Source organism: Papio anubis, chromosome 3, assembly GCF_008728515.1.
Source record: "Papio anubis isolate 15944 chromosome 3, Panubis1.0, whole genome shotgun sequence".
Lineage (NCBI taxonomy): Eukaryota > Metazoa > Chordata > Mammalia > Primates > Cercopithecidae > Papio > Papio anubis.
The window spans coordinates 81,118-100,287 of record NC_044978.1 but is presented as its reverse complement, the minus strand read 5'-3'; the positions used below and the strand labels follow the sequence as shown (position 1 = coordinate 100,287).

Below are 19,170 nucleotides of genomic sequence, written 5' to 3'. Positions count from 1 at the left end.
CAAATTTTCCAAAAAAAATTTATTAAAGATATTATTCATTTTATATTGTGTATTCTTGGCACACTTATAGGTTTTTTTAAAAATCCTTTAAAATCCTTTGGATTTTTTAAATCCTTTGCATTTATTTAGTTTTATAATTGATCCTTTGCAGAACCTGGAGAGGTGCTTGTGGTTTTAGACTTGGCTGATTGCCTTCCGAACTCTGATTCTGTTGCCAATTGTTTACTGAATCCAGAGGTTTATTTGACAAGAATATACCTCGTAGTGTGTTCTCCCATCAAGAATCACGTACTATCTGGTTGACTCTCCTTAACTGTTTCATGTTGGCAGTCTTTAATGCTCAATGCCTAGATCAGGGGTCAGCAAACTCAAGCCACTGGCCAAATTCTGATAATCATCTGTTTTATTTGGTCTATCAATGCAGCCAGACTCATTTATTTAATAATTATCTATGGCTACCTTATTGAAAATCAACTGATCATACATGTGTTGGGTTAGCTTCTTTCTTGGCTCTCTATCTGATCCATTCATTGATGTGTCTAGTTTTCTTTTTTTGTTTTTTGATGTGTTTATTTTTATGGCAGTATTAAGCTGCTGTAGTAGTATAGTTTGAAATGAGGTAGTGTGATGCCTACAGCTTTGTTCTTTTTGCTCATGATTGCCTTGGCTATTCAACGTTTTTTGCAATTCCATGTGAATTGTAGTTTTTTTTTTTATTTCTGTGAAAATGGCATTGAAATTTTGACAGGGATTGTATTGAATCTGCATATTGCTTTGGGTAGTACGTACATTTTAGCAATATTAATTCCTCTAGTTCACAAGCATAGAATATCTTTTTACATCTCTTCACTTTTAGTTGATACGTGTTTTTAAAAGTGAGGTGAGTATCTTGTAGGTAGTATATAACTGGGTCTTGTTTTAATCCATTCAGTCTCTCTGTCTTTTTATTGGAGCATTTGATACATTTACATTAAATGTGATACATTCACATTAAAATGGAAGTGGTAAGTCCTTACCATTCATAATTACGAATGTTACATGAATGTCAAGGTAATTACGAATGTTAAGGACTTACTACTTCCATTTTGTGAATTGGTTTCTGATTGTTTTGTAGATACTTTGTTTCCATCTTCCTTTCTTTCTGTTTTCTTTTGTGGTTTGATGATTTTCTTTAGTGGTATACTTCGAATTCTTTCTATTTTTATCTTGTGGGCCTACTGTTCATTTTTGCTCTGTGATTAGTATGAAGCTTACGTAGAACATCTTACAACTTACACATATAGCAGTCTATTTAGACAGTTCATATAACTGTTAGGCTGTAACAGTTGTACATAGTCAAAGTCACACAACCCTCCACTTTTATCTCCCAGATATTTTATGTATTTGATATAAGAATTTACATTATTTTATAATATGTATCTCTTGAAAATGTATTTTAGCTAAGTTATTACTAATAATTTTGTCTTTTAACCCCATACTAGGAATAAAATTGCTTTACATATCAACATTATAGTCCTAGGGTATTCTACGTATGACTCTTTATTATGCCATTGAGTTTTGTGCATTTGTACATTTTCTGTTAATAATTATTGGCCTTTTATTTCAGCTTAAGAAACTCCCTTTAGCAATTCCTGTAAGGCAGGCCCAGTGATGATGATCTCCTTTGGCTTTGGTTTGTCTGGGAAAATTTTTATTTCTCCCTCATTTCAGAAAGACAGATTTTCTGAGTAAAATATTCTTGGTTGGCTATTTTTATTTTTCCTTCAACATTTTGAATCTATCATCCCATTCTTTCCTGGCCTTCAGGGTTTCCATTGAGAATTCTGGTGGGAGTCTATTGAAACTACTCTATGTGCTGTGTTGCTTTTTCTCTCTTGCTGCTCTCAGAATTTTTTCTTGTCTTTTATTTGTGATAGTTTAATCATTATGTGTCCTGGTAAACTCCTCTTTGGGTTTAATTTTACTGGAGACCTCTGTGCTTGGGTATTGGGATATACCCTCATATTATATATATATACTTCATATTACGAAAATTCTCAGCCGTTCTTTGTTTAAATATGCTTTCTTACCCTTTTTTATCTTTCTTCTCTTTCTGGAATTTATATTATGTATATATTCAGTCTGTTGAGGGTGGCGCATATTTCTGCAGACTTTCTTCATTCTTATTTTTTTTAATTTTTGCCACTCTGATTGGATAATATCAAATGTTCTGTTTTCCAGTTCACTGATTCTTCTTCTAGCTTGATCAAGCCTGCTGTGGGAGCTTTCAATTGCATCTTTTCAGTTCAGTCATTGTGTTCTTCAAGTCTTGAATTTCTACTGGTTTTTAAGAATTATTTCTGTTTCATTGAAGTTCCCATTTTGTTCGTGTATTGTTTTCCAAATTTCATTTAATTTTCTATCCCTATATTATTGTAGTTCATGATCTTCTTTGAGAGGATTTTTCTAAACTCTTTGTCATTTTATAAATTGTCCTTTCCTTGGGGTTCATTGTTGAATCTATTTTAGTTGATTTTTCTTTCTGGAGGTATCATGATTTCCTGAGTCTTTGCCATCCTTGTAAGGATGTTATCTTTCTATCCTTACATTTGTGTCTGCATATTTGAGGTGACAGCCACCTTTCCCAGCTTTGGCAGGTGTTCTTTGACAGGAATAGTCTTCACAGTTTAGTGTAGCCTGTGGTTCTGAGTGGGTCCGCCCATAACAACCCTGAATATGCAGAGCTTCTTTGGGGGTTATTTCATTGATGGCATGCTGCCTTTTCTGTGAGTTTGAGTGGGGCAACTGGCTGGGATCTGCTTCCCAAGCAAGACCACTAAGCTGAACTCTGCAATCAGCATGGACTGCTGGATGGGCACTGCAACTTGCCTCTGACTAGACTGAACCATGAAGTGTAGTATTCTCTGACCAGATGGTCCCTCAATTTAAAGTCAGCAGTTAAACAGGGTTGCAGGAAGCACTCTGCGGTTAGGTGGAGTCTCTGACTAGGATGATGGGACCAGCTACTGTGCTCGGTAGAAATGCAATTGAGGTTTGCCTACCTGCTTAGGTGAGGTCTTGGGGTGGGCTTTGAGACTAGGCTGAGCATTACACTCCTGGGTGTGCGAGGTCAAGCACCAGCTCTTTGCTGAAATTTCCTGTGGTGGTTGTCCCCTTTGTTGGGTGGTGTATGGGTGTGGGCTTTGAGGCCATGTAAAGTACTATTTAAATGCTCCTCGGTGGGGACAGGTATGGTGGCTCACCCCTATAATCCCAGTACTTTGGGAAGCTGAGACAGCAAGATTGCTTGAGCCCAGGAGTTCAAGACCAGCCTGGACAACATAGTGGGACCCCATGGCTACAAAATGTTTAAAAATTAGCTAGGTGTGGTGGTGTGCACCTGTAGTCCCAGCTGCCTGGGAGGCCGAGGCAGGAGGATCACTTGAGCCCAGGAAGTCGAAGCTACAGGGAGCTGTGATCAGGCCACTGTACTCTAGCTGAGGTGACATAGTGAGACCCTATCCCAAATGATAGTGATAACAGTGATAAACTCCTGAGTACGACAACACTAGCCCTGCGTCTTTGCCAAAATTTGCTGCAGTGGTTATCTCGCTCTCTGGACATGTTCTCAAGGCAGGGTCTGAGGTTGGTCATCTGAGGATTCAAGCCAGGCAGAACTTCCCACCACTTCTGAGGGTGACCAGCTCAGATTTGCAGGTGGGTATGGGGTTAGCTGGTACTATTGATTGGGTGCTACTGCTGGCAGGTGCACAGAGCTACAACCAGGATCTGCCTGCTTGTCACTGTGGACTCTGCCTCCTCTCTTTGCTTCTATCTGACCCAAGGTGGTCCAGCCACGCCATTTCCCTCTATTCCCCAAGATGAGAATCAGACCCAGGGTGGTCCAGCCACACCATTTCCCTCTCTTCCCCCTGAGGTGAGAATCAGACCCAGGGTGGTCCAGCCACGCCATTTCCCTCTATTCCCCGAGGTGAGAATCAGACCCAAGGTGGCCCAGCCACGCCATTTCCCTCTATTCCTCCTGAGGTGAGAATCGGACCCAAGGTGGTCTAGCCACGCCATTTCCCTCTATTCCCCCTGAGGTGAGAATCGGACCCAAGGTGGTCTAGCTACGCCACTTCCCCTCTATTCCCCTTGAGGTAAGATCAGACTGAGCTTCCTGAGGAGCATCTCAGAATGCTAAGGAAGCTTCGTGTCTGCCTCCGATTCTCCTTTTGCTCTGTAGGAACAGTAGTTTCTGGGGAATTCTATCCGTGAGGTGCTGTGCTGACTTAGGGGAGGAGGAGTGACATGGTCAACATGGGATTGTTTTTCTTACCCTTTAATGTAGTGTTTATTCCATTCTGGACCACACAGCTGACTCTGGCTTATTCCCATATGTTAGGGTTTTCACCAAGGTATTCTTGTCTGTAGGTGGTTGCTAGCTGAACTTTCTGCATGTGGCAGGGGGCAGGAGATGGGAGCGAAGCCTGGGTCCTCTTATTCTGCCGTCTTGCTGGTGTCACTCCAAATCACAATTATCAATTTTGCTGAATGCAAGTTACAACCGTAACAACATTTCCAGAATTTTGAGAGCATATAACATTATTAGACCATAAGTCTCTAACAGATTTAAGGACCATCCACAGTATTCCATAAGGAATAGATCAAAATGTCATTTTAGCAAAGTGGCATTTCCACGTGTGGTCACCTATGTGTTTTCTTACTTTCTTCAACACTGTTGCAAAGTTGGCCTACTAAATGAGGCTAGCGAGAATGGGTTCTTTTTTTAATGGAGTGGCAAACGTAGTAACTATTTCTTCCATTGTATTCTCTCATAACTCTTTGGGCTCTGGAGCCACAGTTATTTGTGACATGTTTGGATTCACAGAATTGCACTCTTCATAATTTACCTGTCTCAAGGCACAAGTACAGAGAAAGCAGTCAGGAAATAAACATGGTCTAAAAGATGAATTTGCAGTCTGCTCTGAGGGTTAGTAAGCTAGTCCTCTGCCAAACCAAGGCAAGTAGAGAATTCCGTGATGAGGCCTGAAGAACCACATGCTAGAAGATATTTTGTACATTGTTACCTAGACGATCCCAAATGACCCTAAATATTGCCTGTAATTAAGCACGAAATGACAAGTTTATGCTAATATTTTAAAGAAAGCACATGCTTTAGAATACATTTAGTGAATGTTTCTGCTCTCTTGGTACAAGCAGAGTATTGAGTTTGAACACTGAACCAACCTAGTCAGTAAGTATTTAAGCAGTACCTGCTGTAACTAACTGGTGAAATAATACTGATTGCACTAACATACGACATTTCAAGTGTATTTCAAGGTGTGACTCTGCTTGAATGAAAGGTGGTTGCTTTTTCAATAGTGTGGCATTTATTATTAACCTGTCAGAACAGCGGCTTAAATAAGAATGATTGGAACAACATGTCTAACACTCTGGCCTTAATATAAAAACAACTTGAAAATAGGTATTTCTCTTTTCGTATCCATCCTTCTAATTACAAGCCTAAAAAATGTGTGTTCCTTTCTTCAAAAATATTTATTCCATACCCACCTCTGTGCTGTTTGCCGGGAAACAGAGGAGAGCAAAACAGGCACATCACTACCTAATGGGGGTATAGTCTGGCAGAGAAGACAAACATTTCAAAATCATCTTACAAACAACATGCATATTCTAGTCATAATCTGTGATAAATGCTGTGAAGGCAAAGAAAGTGCAGAAATAAAAATAAGGGGCATAATTTAGAGACGGACAAGGGAAGCTGTTATGAAAAAGCTCTTCAAGGAAGTCAGATCTGATAAGTAGTAGTGACTTAAGCAAACCTCAGGTGAGTCTCTTAGGCAGAGGGATCAGCACATACAACATTCCTGGGTCAGGCAAGAGCTTAGCTTGTTCAAGAAATTGAAAAAAGGCCAGTGAAAGCAATGACAGCAACCTGAAGCTCGAAAGTAAAGAGTGGAAAGATGAAACAGACATCGCAGGCAATGCTAATGATCTTTTCCTTGATACTAATTATAAGGGGAAGTGTATTTGTTCTGCAATGTCAATCAGCTCGCTTCCAGGCCTCCCTGTGAAAGCACTTGTGTTTCCGTTTCCTCTGGTCTGCTGTACTACTTTTCTTCACTAGTTCATTCATTTACCAGTGGGCAACCATAACAAAACTCACAAACTGGGTGGCTTCAAACAACAGGAATTTATTCTGTCTCAGTTCTGGAGAGCAGAAGTCTGGAAGCAAGATGACAGTATGGTTGACTCCTACTTGGAGACTCAGAGAGAGGAGTTGTCTCCTGCCTTCCTCAGCTTCTGACAGTTGCCATCAGTCCCTGGCGTCCCCGGGCTTGTGGCATTGTCAGTCCAATCTCTGCCTTCTGGTCATGTGGCTTCTCCTGGAGTGTCTCCGTCTCTGTGTACACATTTCCGTCTTTTGGATACCACTGTGGGCTAGGGCTCATCCTAAGCCAGTATGAGCTCATGTTACCTTGATGATATCTGCAAAACTCCTATTTCCAAACAACGTCATAGTCAAGTTACCCAGGGTTAGGATTTAAACAAGTCTTTTTGAGGGATGCAATTTCATCACCAACAGAAAGCTATTGAAGGATTTTTACCAAGGGAGTGAAATTGAGGCAGGAAAACAGGGTCTGGAGGAGGGAACTTAAGGCCGATTTGTGCTGAATCAAGGAAAAGCACCAGGGTGTGGGGTCAAGGGATCTGAGGCCAATTGGTGCTGACTTCTCAAAGCTGGATCAAAAGGAGGACACCTGGGTCTGGGGGCAGGGAACCTAAGGCCAGTGAACATGAACTTCCTAAAGATAAACCAAAACGAGAAATCCCATCTCTCCACACGTTCCACACCGAGCAACAAAGGATCAAATCTCCCTGCAGCCCTCCCGCTTCCAGCACACCTCAGATGGAAAGGGAGAGGGCCTTGACTGGCCAAGCACGGGCCACCCCTCCATGTGCAGAGGCCACCAGTTCACCTCAGCCCTTAATTAGCCAGGGTCCCCAAACCCTTCATCCAGACAAGAGGCAACTGACAGGAGCCTCAACAGGGGTACTTCAAACCCAGAAAACGGGCTCCTGCCCCACCCTGTGGAGGGCTGTCTTGCTTCAGTGAATTCAGCTGTCACTGCTTTGTTCTTGTGTCTCATTCCTTTGTTGCTTTGTGGGTTTTGTCCAATTCCTTGTTCAAAACACCAAAGAACCTGGACAACTGACAAAACTCGAGGCCCTCCTTCCAGTAACAATATGATCCTATTTTCACTTAACGTCACTTTGGCTGCTTGCCAGAAAATGGATTGGAAAGAGGCTAAAGAAGAGGGTGAGATAGATTGAGAGACTGTTTTGTATTTTGGATTCTATCTTGGTAAAAGTTTTCTGAAAAATTTTCGCCATATACAATATATAGAAATAAATATTATATAAATATTTCTAAATCTTTAAAACATTTAGCTAGGCAAGAAATAATAATAATATAATTAACTTTAAAGGGAATAAAAATATTTACAGGCCAAAAAATAAAAAGAAGACTTAAATTCCGAATGGTGAGCTATCACTGCGGCTGTGGAGTGATCAGGCAGCAGCCTCTGGGCCTGAAGGCTTGCATTTCGAGTGGTACAGGGGACCGGAGGAGAGGCATGATCTCAGCCCAAAGAGGAAGTTACAAGTAAGGTCTACCAATAAAGCCAGCGCCCATAAAATTGATGTAAATGTTTATATACTTTATATAGATTATATAGAAAGATACGTAATGACTGGGCGTGGTGGCTCATACCTGTAATTCCAGATGTTTAAAAAGATGACAAAAGATCCACTGTTTAAAAAGATGACAAAAGATGACCCAAAAATGCCATTCTTAGTTTGGACTCAGAGTGACAAAAATAGATGATTTTCATGACAATAACTACACAGTTGACACACTCTGGAGTTGGGTTTAAAATCATACTACCTGGTAATTCCAGGAAAGTTCAAACCAAGAAACTATTTTACAGAACCTTGACTTGGTTATGCTTTGGAATGCTCAAGAAACGAAAACGCAAATTCTCTGCAGAAGGTGCACCCTCAACCTAAACCTTGACAGATTCTTGCACATAAAGCCCAGACATTTAAATGTGAGCTTAATCCAAAATATATTTTTAAAAAAGCAAAATACAAGAGTTAGCAGAAACAACCAACAGCAGAAATAAACCACCAAGGACTTTCAAGTATAAAAATATTGGATACAAACTATAAAATAATTATTTTTAAAATTATTCAAAAAAGAAATTGAAATTATGAACTAGAAACAAAATGCTATACCAAAAAAATCAGGCTATTTGAAAAACGAATCAAAAAGAACCTCTCAAACAGAAAATGTAATCACTCAAATTAAAAATTCCATAGGTAAGATAAACAAAAGATTAATGTAGCTAAGAAAATAATGACTGATAGAGAAATTACTAGAACGAAGCTCAGAGACATAATGGAGATAACGAAATGCAAAATATGAAAGAAGGTTAAGATACATGAAGAGCAGCCCTCAAAGACACGACAGGTTCTGAAGAGTGGCCAGAAGGCGAGGATTGGCTGGGTGTGGTGGCTCACACCTGTAATTCCAGCACTTTGGGAGGCCAAGGTAGGCGGATTGCTTGAGCCCAGGAGTTTAAGACCAGCCCAGTCAACATAGCAAAACCCCATCTCTATAAAATTAAAAATTAAAAATCTAAAAAAAGGAGGTGAAGATGGAGAAATAAGAGAAACCAAACATTCCTAAGCAGATTAGATGAAAAGAAACTCACATCTAGGCACAAACTTCAACTCCAGGCCACCAAAATTAAAAAAAATAAATAAAGATCTTAAAAACAGCCAGAGTAAAAACTTTACCTTCCATGAAATAGCAGTTATATGAAAAACAATTTTTCCCAACAGTATCAGTGGATCCGGAACAAAGCCCTAGCCTAAAATTCTGACAGAAGACAGCATCCCTCTCAAGATGTTTGCTCAGCAAACTATTGCGTCATAATTAGGACACAATAAATGCATTTTAGGCAAGCAGAATCTGTGTTTAATATAATCAGACTCTTGCTAAAGGAATTACTGAAGGAAATACTTCAGATACAAGTAAAATGATTCCATAAAAAGGATCTGGGATGAAAAAAAGGAACAATAAACAAGGAAACTGGTATAAATGAAATAATAAAAACAGTGTAAATATGTGGAGGCAGAATCTAAATAATGCACAAAAATACAATGTGAAGCAGGAGGCAATTGATGAGAATTAAGATACAACATTGCTAGGGAGGAGAACAGATTCATTTTGGATTTTATTAATATAAACCAGAATGAAAAAGGACTTGAGATTCAAACAGAGGGTGGAAAATGACCTGAACGAATGGGAAGAAAGAAAGAAGGAAGAAAGAAAGAAAGAAAGAAAGAAAGAAAGAAAGAAAGAGGAAAGAAAGAAAGAGAAAGAAGGAAGAAAGAAAGGAAAAGGAAAGGAAAGGAAGGAAGGAAGGAAGGAAGGAAGGAAGGAAGGAAGGAAGGAAGGAAGGAAGGAAGGAAAGGAAGGAAGGAAGGAAGGAAGGAAGGAAGGAAGGAAAGAAGGAAGGAAGGAAGGAAGGAAGGAAGAAGAGGGGAAAGGGAAAGAAAAAGGAAAGAAAAGGACAACATAGTAACAGGAGGAAAACGTAAAGCACAAAACTAGATGATGACAATAAATCCAACTCTGAAAGAAATCATACAAAATATGTGGATCAAAATCATCAATTTAGAAACAAAATTTTAGACCCAGTCTTTAATTCAGTAGCATATTATTTATAAGTTACATATTTGAAACACACAAGCTCCCTCTCTCCTCCAAAGAAACTAGATTAGATGATAAAAGGCAGGAAAGAGAACGAACCTTTGTTTATAACCTACTGTAATGTACCTTTTCATAATTTGAATTATGTCTCAGAGTTAGATTTTATTATTTCCATATTGCAGACTGGGGAATTGGGGTGCAGTGCTTAAGGGCTATACCCAGTCACACTTGGCAGTAATTTGCAGAGCAAAGATCTGCAAAGACTGGCTCTTGCTGATGTCAACGCACTGCCATGTGCAACAAAGTGGCTTTCAGACCAGGATGGTGGAACTGAGACAGTCTTATGAAGACCAAGTAGCAGGTGAAAAGGAAACAGAGACTCTCTGCTGATTGTCCCGTTAACTGGTTCTCAATGTTTTCTGTTTTCATTTCTTCGGGGCAGTGAACACACACACCACTGAATTCAGAAATCTTTATATTGTAAACTACTTTGTTCATTCTCTACTAAATTCACCTGGTCTGTAGAATTTGAAAAGCTGCACATTTTGTTCTTTTTGAGCAATTGTTTTCACTCAAAAATGTTTTTTATTCCTTTTGATCAACTGTTTTTATTCAAAATGTTTTACGTAAGGAGTTCAACATTTTATTTTAGTAAGAATGGGCTACCCGTGAGAATGGGCTACCCATTCAGGCACCTACCTGCTCACTGGTGGGAGAATGAACATAAATATTGTCCAGGGAAATTGAGAAGAAGGCAGCTGATGTGTTTCTGCAAAGAAGAAGCCATCTCTTTCTTTCCATCTCTCTCTCCCTAAGAAAGGCAGATCAGGTCTAAAGCCCTGGCAGGTTAGCTGTGTTTCTTCTAGAAGTCAAGCCTACGACGGAGTGGTAGGAGCCAAAGGCAAGAGGAAAGAACTGGAACAGAGCTGGGCACAGCGTGTGGCTAAGTCCACAACATAAAAAGCTGAGGTCACCTGATGCTTTCATTTCAATAGCTGACACCTTGCATAAGGCTTAATTTTTTAGGTACAAATTGTTAACATAATACATTTTAATCTTTTTAAGATGATGCATAGTTTGATCTTATACATATAAAATTTTACTTTTTGCCTGTCTCGAACTTGCTAAGTAGCCGTTCTTCACCCTCTCTGTGTGTGTAAGCGTATGCATGTGCCTGTGAGAAAATACATGGAGAGAAACAATAAGATGTTTGACATGACGTTCACCGAATTTCATAAGGAGAATTTCTAAGTAGTAGATTTTAGATGGTATCTGTTTTCACTTTCACTTCGGGTTTTTTTTTTTTTTTTTTTGAGACAGAGTCTCGCTCTGTCGCCCAGGCTGGAGTGCAGTGGCGCGATCTCAGCTCATTGCAAGCTCCACTTCTGGGGTTCACACCATTCTCCTGCCTCAGTCTCCTGAGTAGCTGGGATTACAGGCGTGTGCCACCACGCCCGGCTAACTTTTGTATTTTTTAGTAGAGACAGGGTTTCATCATGTTGGCCAGGCTGGTCTTGGTCTGCTGACCCCGTGATCCGCCTGCCTTGGCCTCCTAAAGTGCTGGGATTACAGGCGTGAGCCACCATGTACAGCCTTGAATTTTTTTAAATGAGAATGCACCTTAATAAAATTTTTTAAATAATTCATGCTTATTATAGAACATTGAGAAAACATTAAAAAGTATAAAAAAGCAAAACAAATATAACTGCTGATTCTTTCACTGTTAACATTTTAGTGTGTTTCATTACAATCCATATGCATGTTCAATCTAGACTCCTACTTTTTTTACATAATGTGCTTTTTCTGTGTCATTAATTACTTGGAGGCATGGAGAATGGGACTATATGCCAGGAGTCCGGAGAGTGAGGAATGATGGTGATCTGGACTCTGGTTGTGGGAGTAGAAATGAAAGTAAATGAAGAAACCTGAGAAATATTTAGAGATAAGATTGACAGAACACAGTGATGGACTTGATGTGAATTTTGAAATAACTTTATGTGTTTTATTTCCACAAATGTAAAGGTCTCATAATTTTGTCACAAATCATGCACAAAGAATGCAAGTCCAACAATATCTTCATTGGAGATACATGCAAATGTCTTACAAAGTCAGAGTTTTAAATTGTGAATTCATGTGCCAGCATATTTACTTAAAGGGTATAAAGAATAATGTTACAGGTATTATATTTTCTAATAATTTTACTCAACACTCTGAATGTACATAGTCTACCCTAAAGATCAGATAGAGATGACAGGATCTGAAATGATACACGAGAAAAAGTCTTGGCTCTTAACCAGAGACTTCCATGGCATATTTCTGTCTTCACTACATAACAGTGAAGTCTATTAAAAATCCAAAACTGAAGCAAATTCACCTTTTTATACTGCTTCAATAATTGTGTTTTCAGGGTCTTTGCTACATGCTTGTAATATATTATACTTTCAAAGCTATCTGACTGATTTATGAAGAAACACACATGTCCTGTGTGTCACAAAAGCACATTTGGATATTATTAAACAGAAAAGATAAAATATTACATAGGTCTGAAGAATTAATTTTAAAACGTTTCTTTAAGATAAACAGTGTATCAACTATATCTTAAATGTCATCGCTTTGGATGACCAACTAGGCAAATTTACAGACAACCACATGGCTAAAGAGGAATTATTTTGGTCTCTTTGTCATAAACTATTATGTCCAAAGACAGCAGCAGCATCTCCATCGACCCTGCAGTGGGAAATCTGCCCTGTCACCAGTGGCATCTCCACGGGCAACAAGGGAGAGACTATACTTCACACTACGCATAATTCCTCAAAGAATTTTCTCATTTTGAGATCGGCTCAAAAACGATCCGCTAAATAAAATTCTAGCAATCACAGGTAAGAGGGAAGGAACTGTCAGCATTCCATCCTTTGGGCTGTAATTCAGAACTGCTGTACGAGTCACACGCTGCTCTTATCAGAAATCTGCTTTCTTAGCTTTTCTTTACACATTCCAATCTATCTTCACATACACTGAGATTTCTGGGAGGAAATGAGCCCTCTAACTTACAATTATTGGTTGCTATTTTATGACTTGCCAGGTCTATGGCATTCAGAATTAAATCACATAGGCATGCATGCTGTGCGTCTTACCTGGCCAAGGCCCAACTCAGCCAGCCATGTGGCCCTGGGAATGGCCCCTCTGCTGATTGGCATTGGTCTGCAGGATTGATGCAGCCACCCCAGGACCTCCTGAGTTCTCAAGGTTCCTTGAAGAATTGCAGGGACTCCGCTTCCTTGATTACTGGAACTGGAAGGTGCAACAAGCTCTGCCCAGGACAAAGAGCTGGAATTGAAAGGCAACCACGACACTCACTGGCAACATTGTCTCCCCAGGTGAAGATCATTGGAGGTCAAGCGTCCGATAAACCTATATTATGGGGGATTTATTCATTCATTCCATAAATATTTCCTGAGGGTCTACTGTGTGCCAAGCACTATTCCCCACATCATCAGTACAGAATAGCCAACAAAAGAGGCAAAAACACCTTTGCTCGTGGAGCCTACATTTCACATTTTGGAAGGCGTCTTAGGTCAAAAGAACCCAGAGAGAAGGGCTGCATCCCTTCTCCTGCAGCACCAGAGAAGACCCTGCTGCTGCACTCTACAACAGACAGGTCCAGGAAAGAAAATTCGAGCTCCTAGTTACAAATGATAACTAACAACAAAGACTACAGCAACTGAGATGTTATGTTCTTTCTGCAAAGCTGAATTTCTCTAGTCCTAGTAAACATAAAGCTGCACTTTTCTTAGAAAAGTCAAGGGGAAATCAGAGAATGAATAATTGGAACCCTTGCCATCTGATACTCGCCTGATGCTGCACTGCCTGTTCTTAAGAGGAGTTACCTTGTGTTCATTATCTTAGAGAAAAGAAAGACAGGAAGAGAAAACTGCGTCACAAATGCTGGGAAAGTAAGTAACAGAAAACCACAGTAAGGTGAGGAGTCACTCTCAGAAAGACTTTAAATCCTCTCTCACTCTCCAGCACATGGAGACCAAGGGACCTTTAGAAAAATCAGGGAGAACGATGGATAATATCTCAGCACCACAGTGCTCCCAGGAACACAAGATGGAAGTGTGAGGCAGGGGCCCTATCTTTCAGCAGCTTCTACTCATTTGTAAGAAAACAAGGCTTGTTTTCTTAAAGAACAAATCCTATATCCACCATCTGAGTTATTTTTGGCATCTGAAGAGGGATGGAGACTATGAGGCAAATTTGACAGAAGAAATATATATTTTACAATCTTGATTTGAATTTGTTAAATTTATCTTGACTAAATCCAAGAATAAGATTATACAACCAAAATATAGCAAAGGGCGGGGGAAGTTTTGAGGTTTTTTCCCAATTACAAAGCCTACTAGGGACTAACAATGGGGAAAACGTTCTCATGGGGCTGGATTCTGCAAAACCCAGTGACAAAGAAACAAGAAAGTAAGAATTGCAGTTTATTTCCATTCTCTTTTTTTCCGTTATTTTATCTTTCTTAACCTATAATATATATTATCTTGCTTCCTCTAAAAGTGAGCCTTCCTTTCGTGACAATTGCAGCCCAGATACATCTATTTGGAAATTTTTTATATGAACGCAGTGTCTATATCTATATAATGTTCATTTTTGTAGTCTGTAGATCTGAATGGGTGATTAAATTAATTCTACAAATGGCTCACTTGAAATAATAAAGAGACCATTCCTTAACATATAAGCACAAAAATTAAAGTCAATTTGCAATCTTGATCAAAGATATCGGAAGTCACAAACAAGGCTGATTAAGAAAGCAAAGCAACATGAACATTCTGTAACTTGATCACAATCCATAATGAGTGTTGCCCAGAAGACAGCCTTTTAGCAATTCAAAGGCCCCGTGTGCCTAAGAGTTAATTCCTACTTGCCCAGAGCGTACAGCTTCATTCTCAGCAAAACATATAAAATGCAGGGAATTGCCCTGATTTTTGACTGTGCCAAAGAACTGCCACTGAGCCATGAGGAAGACAGCCTCGCAGGAGAAACAGGAGAGTACGGCTTTCCCACGGCAAAGGGCAAGAGACCTGAACTCTGCTGTGAAGAAGGAAATCGTCCCAGAAAGTCTAGAGCTAGAGTCCTCCCAAATTCTTTATCAGCTCATCCTAAGAGCTCACTAGATGGCTTCTGCGGGGGGTCGTTAATCCTTCTCCTCCCTCGGCAGATCTAGTCCACAAGTATCCAGTTTCACACGCAGCTGCAAGACACTCCACTCCACGGCCACAGTCCAGGACGCAGTCTTCACAGACTTTTTGATCAAATGGATCAAGAGTAGAGGGTCTGTCCATGAATAATAAAACATAGGGAGGAAATAAGGCCCATGGAACGGAGTCTCTCGTTGGGTTAAGAATATATATACCCAAATATTCTTTTTCATTCCTTTGTAGGGCAAGAAAGGTTTCTTTTCCTCACCCATCACTAGGCCTGCGGCCGATGCCCCCGTAACAAAGTACTGATCGAGAGAAAAGCATACACGTTTATTTAAAAAGTTTTATGTGGCACAGGAGTCTTCATAAGAAAATGACCCAAAGAAACAGGAAACCTTGTGTATCTTGTGCTTAGTTAGGTTTGATGAGCAGTGGACGCCATGGATGGGTACAATTGGATACAGTGGGTATGCTGTCACGGAGATGAACTGGGGGAACTCAGCGAGGCCTGTGTGTTCAGATTCTTCTCTGTGTCCCTGCGTCTTCAGAGATAAGGATGTTTCTTTCTTCTGGGTATAAGGACTGTTCCTCTGAAAGGAGGTCTTATGATCTGCTCCTGGGAGGCAGAGAGTGACCTACCTGCTTCTGCTTCTTCTCAAATGCCACTTGAGTTATCTCAGCTGATGCCCTTCCTGGGAGACAAAGCCCTCTTTGAGTATTTCAGGATTCCAAAATAGACTCCATTCCTTGGATTTACCAAAAGCACTAACCTAAAGCGCCTGTCGGGAAGTTCACCAGAAAGAGAAACCTATTTCCCTGTAAGGGAAGCGGCTGGATGGTCCCGCCCCAGATTCTCTGATGGGGACCTCACGTGGGATACAGCCCTGGTACAGCTCCTCTGTCTCGGTCATTAGAAGTAAGTTAAACGAAAGTGGTTTTCTGATACTAGTAATTGCTTAACTGCAATTTCAACTAATTATACCCCTCAGAATCTCCTTGAATTCTAACTAAATGTCTACTAAGTACCTATAATTGTGCTATCAAGAGTAATAAGTGAGGCCGGGTGCAGTGGCTCACACCTGTAATCCCAGCACTCTGGGAGGCCAAGGCAGGTGGATCACTTGAGGTCAGGAGTTTGAGACCAGCCTGGCCAACATGGCAAAACCCGGTCTCTACCAAAATTACCAAAATTAGCTGGGCATGGTACCAGGCACCTGTAGTCCCAGCCATTCGGGAGGCTGAGGTAGGAGAATCACCTGAACCCAGGAGGCGGAGGTTTCAATGAGCCAAGATCACGCCATTGCACTCCAGCCTGGGCGACAGAGGGAGACTCTGTCTCATTAAAAAAAAAAAAAAAAAGAGTAATAAGTGAATAATGTGCAATATTATTCTTTCTACAGCTTCATATGCGTTGCATTTACCTATGTTCTTATGTTTTTTATGAGAATTATATAGTGTGCAATGTGTCTCTTCAACAGTGAGACTAAAATCTTCTCATGTCTCTTTCTTCTTTGGCCATAAAAATTATTTTTTATGCTAACTAATTCATCTACATTACTACTCTGTGCTAACCTAAATAGTACACTATTTTCATTTACCCAACTTTTTTATATCATTCCTGCTAATAGTCCCAAACATAAGCTGTACTCATCATCAGTTAGTTCTAACGAGTTTAGGTGCTCCCCCAATGTGCTCCGACAGCAGCCCGAACATCCTGCGTACGAGCTTTGATCACCCTGTATTGAAATGAGAAAATCCTGCATTTCCACTTTCTGCTAACCCCAGCACAACACGTCTGCAGAGTAGGGACTGTGTGTGTCTTCCTCATCCTTAATGCAGTGGCAGTGCCTGGGACCCCAGCGTAACACGTCTGCACAGTAGGGACTGTATGTGTCTTCCTCATCCTTGCAGTGGCAGTGCCTGGGATAGGTGCTCAGTTGCTGAATGGCCACAGCCCATGTGTTCTTTCTGTAGCATGCGTCTCATTCGGAGGCTCAGCTGCTGACACAGGCCGAACTTGGACACAAAGTTCTTCCCCACCAGTCTGTTTCAAAGGAGCTCGACCACGCCCCAGCACACTTTGACCCTTTCGGTATTGATTTTCAACCGCGGGTTTTCTACTCCTTGAAAGCATAACAAACAAAAGAACCTTTCTTTTTCAGTAAATTCTGAAACATAATTACCTTACCAGTCATGCCAGGTGAATCTCATTAAGCTCTTTTGTTTAAGTTAATGCTAATTCATAAAAGAAAGTATCCTAAATTCTGACTTTAACAAATAGGAAAGATCAGGGACTTGTCTAATTCAACTCACAAAATTGAGCCACATTTCACCTCCACATGTTCAGCTAACTGGAAGTTTCGGTGCCTTTTTTTAATGGCATGGGCTCACTTTGTGTCTGCGTCACATTTAGGTAATTCTAGCAATATTTCAAAATTTATCACTGTGTTTGTTATGGTGCTCCATGGTCAGTGACCTTTGACGTTACTGCTGTGTTCTGGGCACCATGAGCCGCATCCACGTACGATGGCATGTTTAACTGACACATGTTGTATGGACTCTGACTGCCCCCCCAACCGGCTGTTTCCCCATCTCTCTTCCTCTCCTTGGGCCTCCCTATTTTCTGAGACTCAACAATATGAAAATTAGGCCAATTAATAATCCTACAGTGGCCTGTACCCGTTCCTGTAAAAGGAAGAGTCTCATGCATTTCTCACTTAAAATCTAACGCTAGAAATGAAGCTTAGTGAGGAAGGCATGTCAAAAGACGAGACAGGCTGAAAGCTAGGCCTCTTGGACAAAACCAAGAGCCAAATTGTGAACGCGAAGGCCAAGTTCTTGAAGGATGTTAATGCAGTGAGCACACTGTGGTAAGACAGTGAAACAGCGTTGTTGTTGGTATGGAGAGTTTAATGGTCCGGATAGAAGGTCCAACCAGCCAGAATAATCCTTTATGCCAAATCCTAATTCAGAGGAAGGCCTTGACTCTCGTCAGTTCTATAAAGGCTGAGAGAAGTGTGGAAGCTGCAGAAGAAACGTTTGAAGCTAGCAGAGGTTGCTTCATGAGGTTTAAGAAGCCCTCTTCATAGCATAAGAGTGCAAGGTGAAGCAGGAAGTGTGACGGAGAAGCTGCAGCAAGTTACCCAGAAGATCTAGCTCAGATCACTGATAAAGGTGGCCACACTACACAATCGATTTTCAGTGTAGATGAATCAGCCTTCTGCTGGAAGTGCATGTCATCTAGGACTTTCACGGTTAGAGAGAAGTAGTCAATGCCTGGCTTCAAAGCTTCAAAGGACAGGCTAAGTCTCATGACGGGTTAATGCATCTGGCGACTTTAAGTTAAAGCCAATTTGCCCTCACAATTCTGAAAATTCCAGGGCCCTTAAAACTTATGCTAAACCTACTCTGCCTGTGCCCTACAAATGGAACAACAAAGCCTGAATGACAGCACATCTATTTACACTATGGTTTACTCAATATTTTAAGCTCACTGTTGATACCTACTGCTCAGAGAAAAAGATTTCTTTCAAAATGTTAGTACTCCTTGACACCTAAGAGCTCTGATGGAGACATACAAGGAAATCAACTTTGTTTCCATGCTTACTAATACAAGGTCATTCTGAAGCTCAGGAGTGAAGGAGTGATTTCAACTTCCAAGTCTTATTATTTAAGAAATACATTTCATAGAGTTGTCACTGTCATCATGATTCCTCTGATGGATTTGAGCAAAGTAAACTAAAAACCTTATGGAAGGGACTCACCATTCTAAATGCCATTGAGAACATTCATGATTCATGGGAGGGGTCAAAATATCAACACTAACAAGAGTTTGGAAGAGGCTGATTAAAATCATCACGGATAACTTTAAGGAGTTCAAGACTTCAGTGGAAGAAATAACTGCAGATGTGGTAGAAAGAGCAAAAGAACTAGAATTAGAAGGGGAGCCTGAAGATGTGACTGAATTGCTGCATCTCATGATCAAACTTGATGAAATGAGGACTTGCTTTTTATGGATGAGAAAAAAAAGTGGGTTTTTTTGTTGTTGTTGCTTTGTTGTGTTTTGGGGGATGAAATCTCCTCCTAGTGAAGATACTATCAACATTGTTGAAACGATAATAAAGGATTTGGAATATTCAATAAACTTAGTTGATAAAGAAGCAGCAGGCTTTGAGAGGATTG

At 40.4% G+C, this 19,170-nt stretch overlaps 1 long non-coding RNA gene across 4 annotated transcripts in view; it reads right to left on the bottom strand.

Annotated features, from left to right (window-relative positions):
- The window catches only part of LOC103884867, a 96,901-nt gene that overhangs the window by 40,092 nt on the left and 37,639 nt on the right, over positions 1-19,170 (bottom strand). For 2 of the 4 annotated variants that reach the window (XR_004182585.1, XR_004182587.1), the window contains exon 3: positions 12,916-13,108. The exons of the other annotated variants lie outside the window; for them this stretch is intronic. This is a non-coding gene — a long non-coding RNA (uncharacterized LOC103884867). The remainder of the gene's footprint in view (positions 1-12,915; positions 13,109-19,170) is intronic. 4 annotated transcript variants of the gene reach the window in all.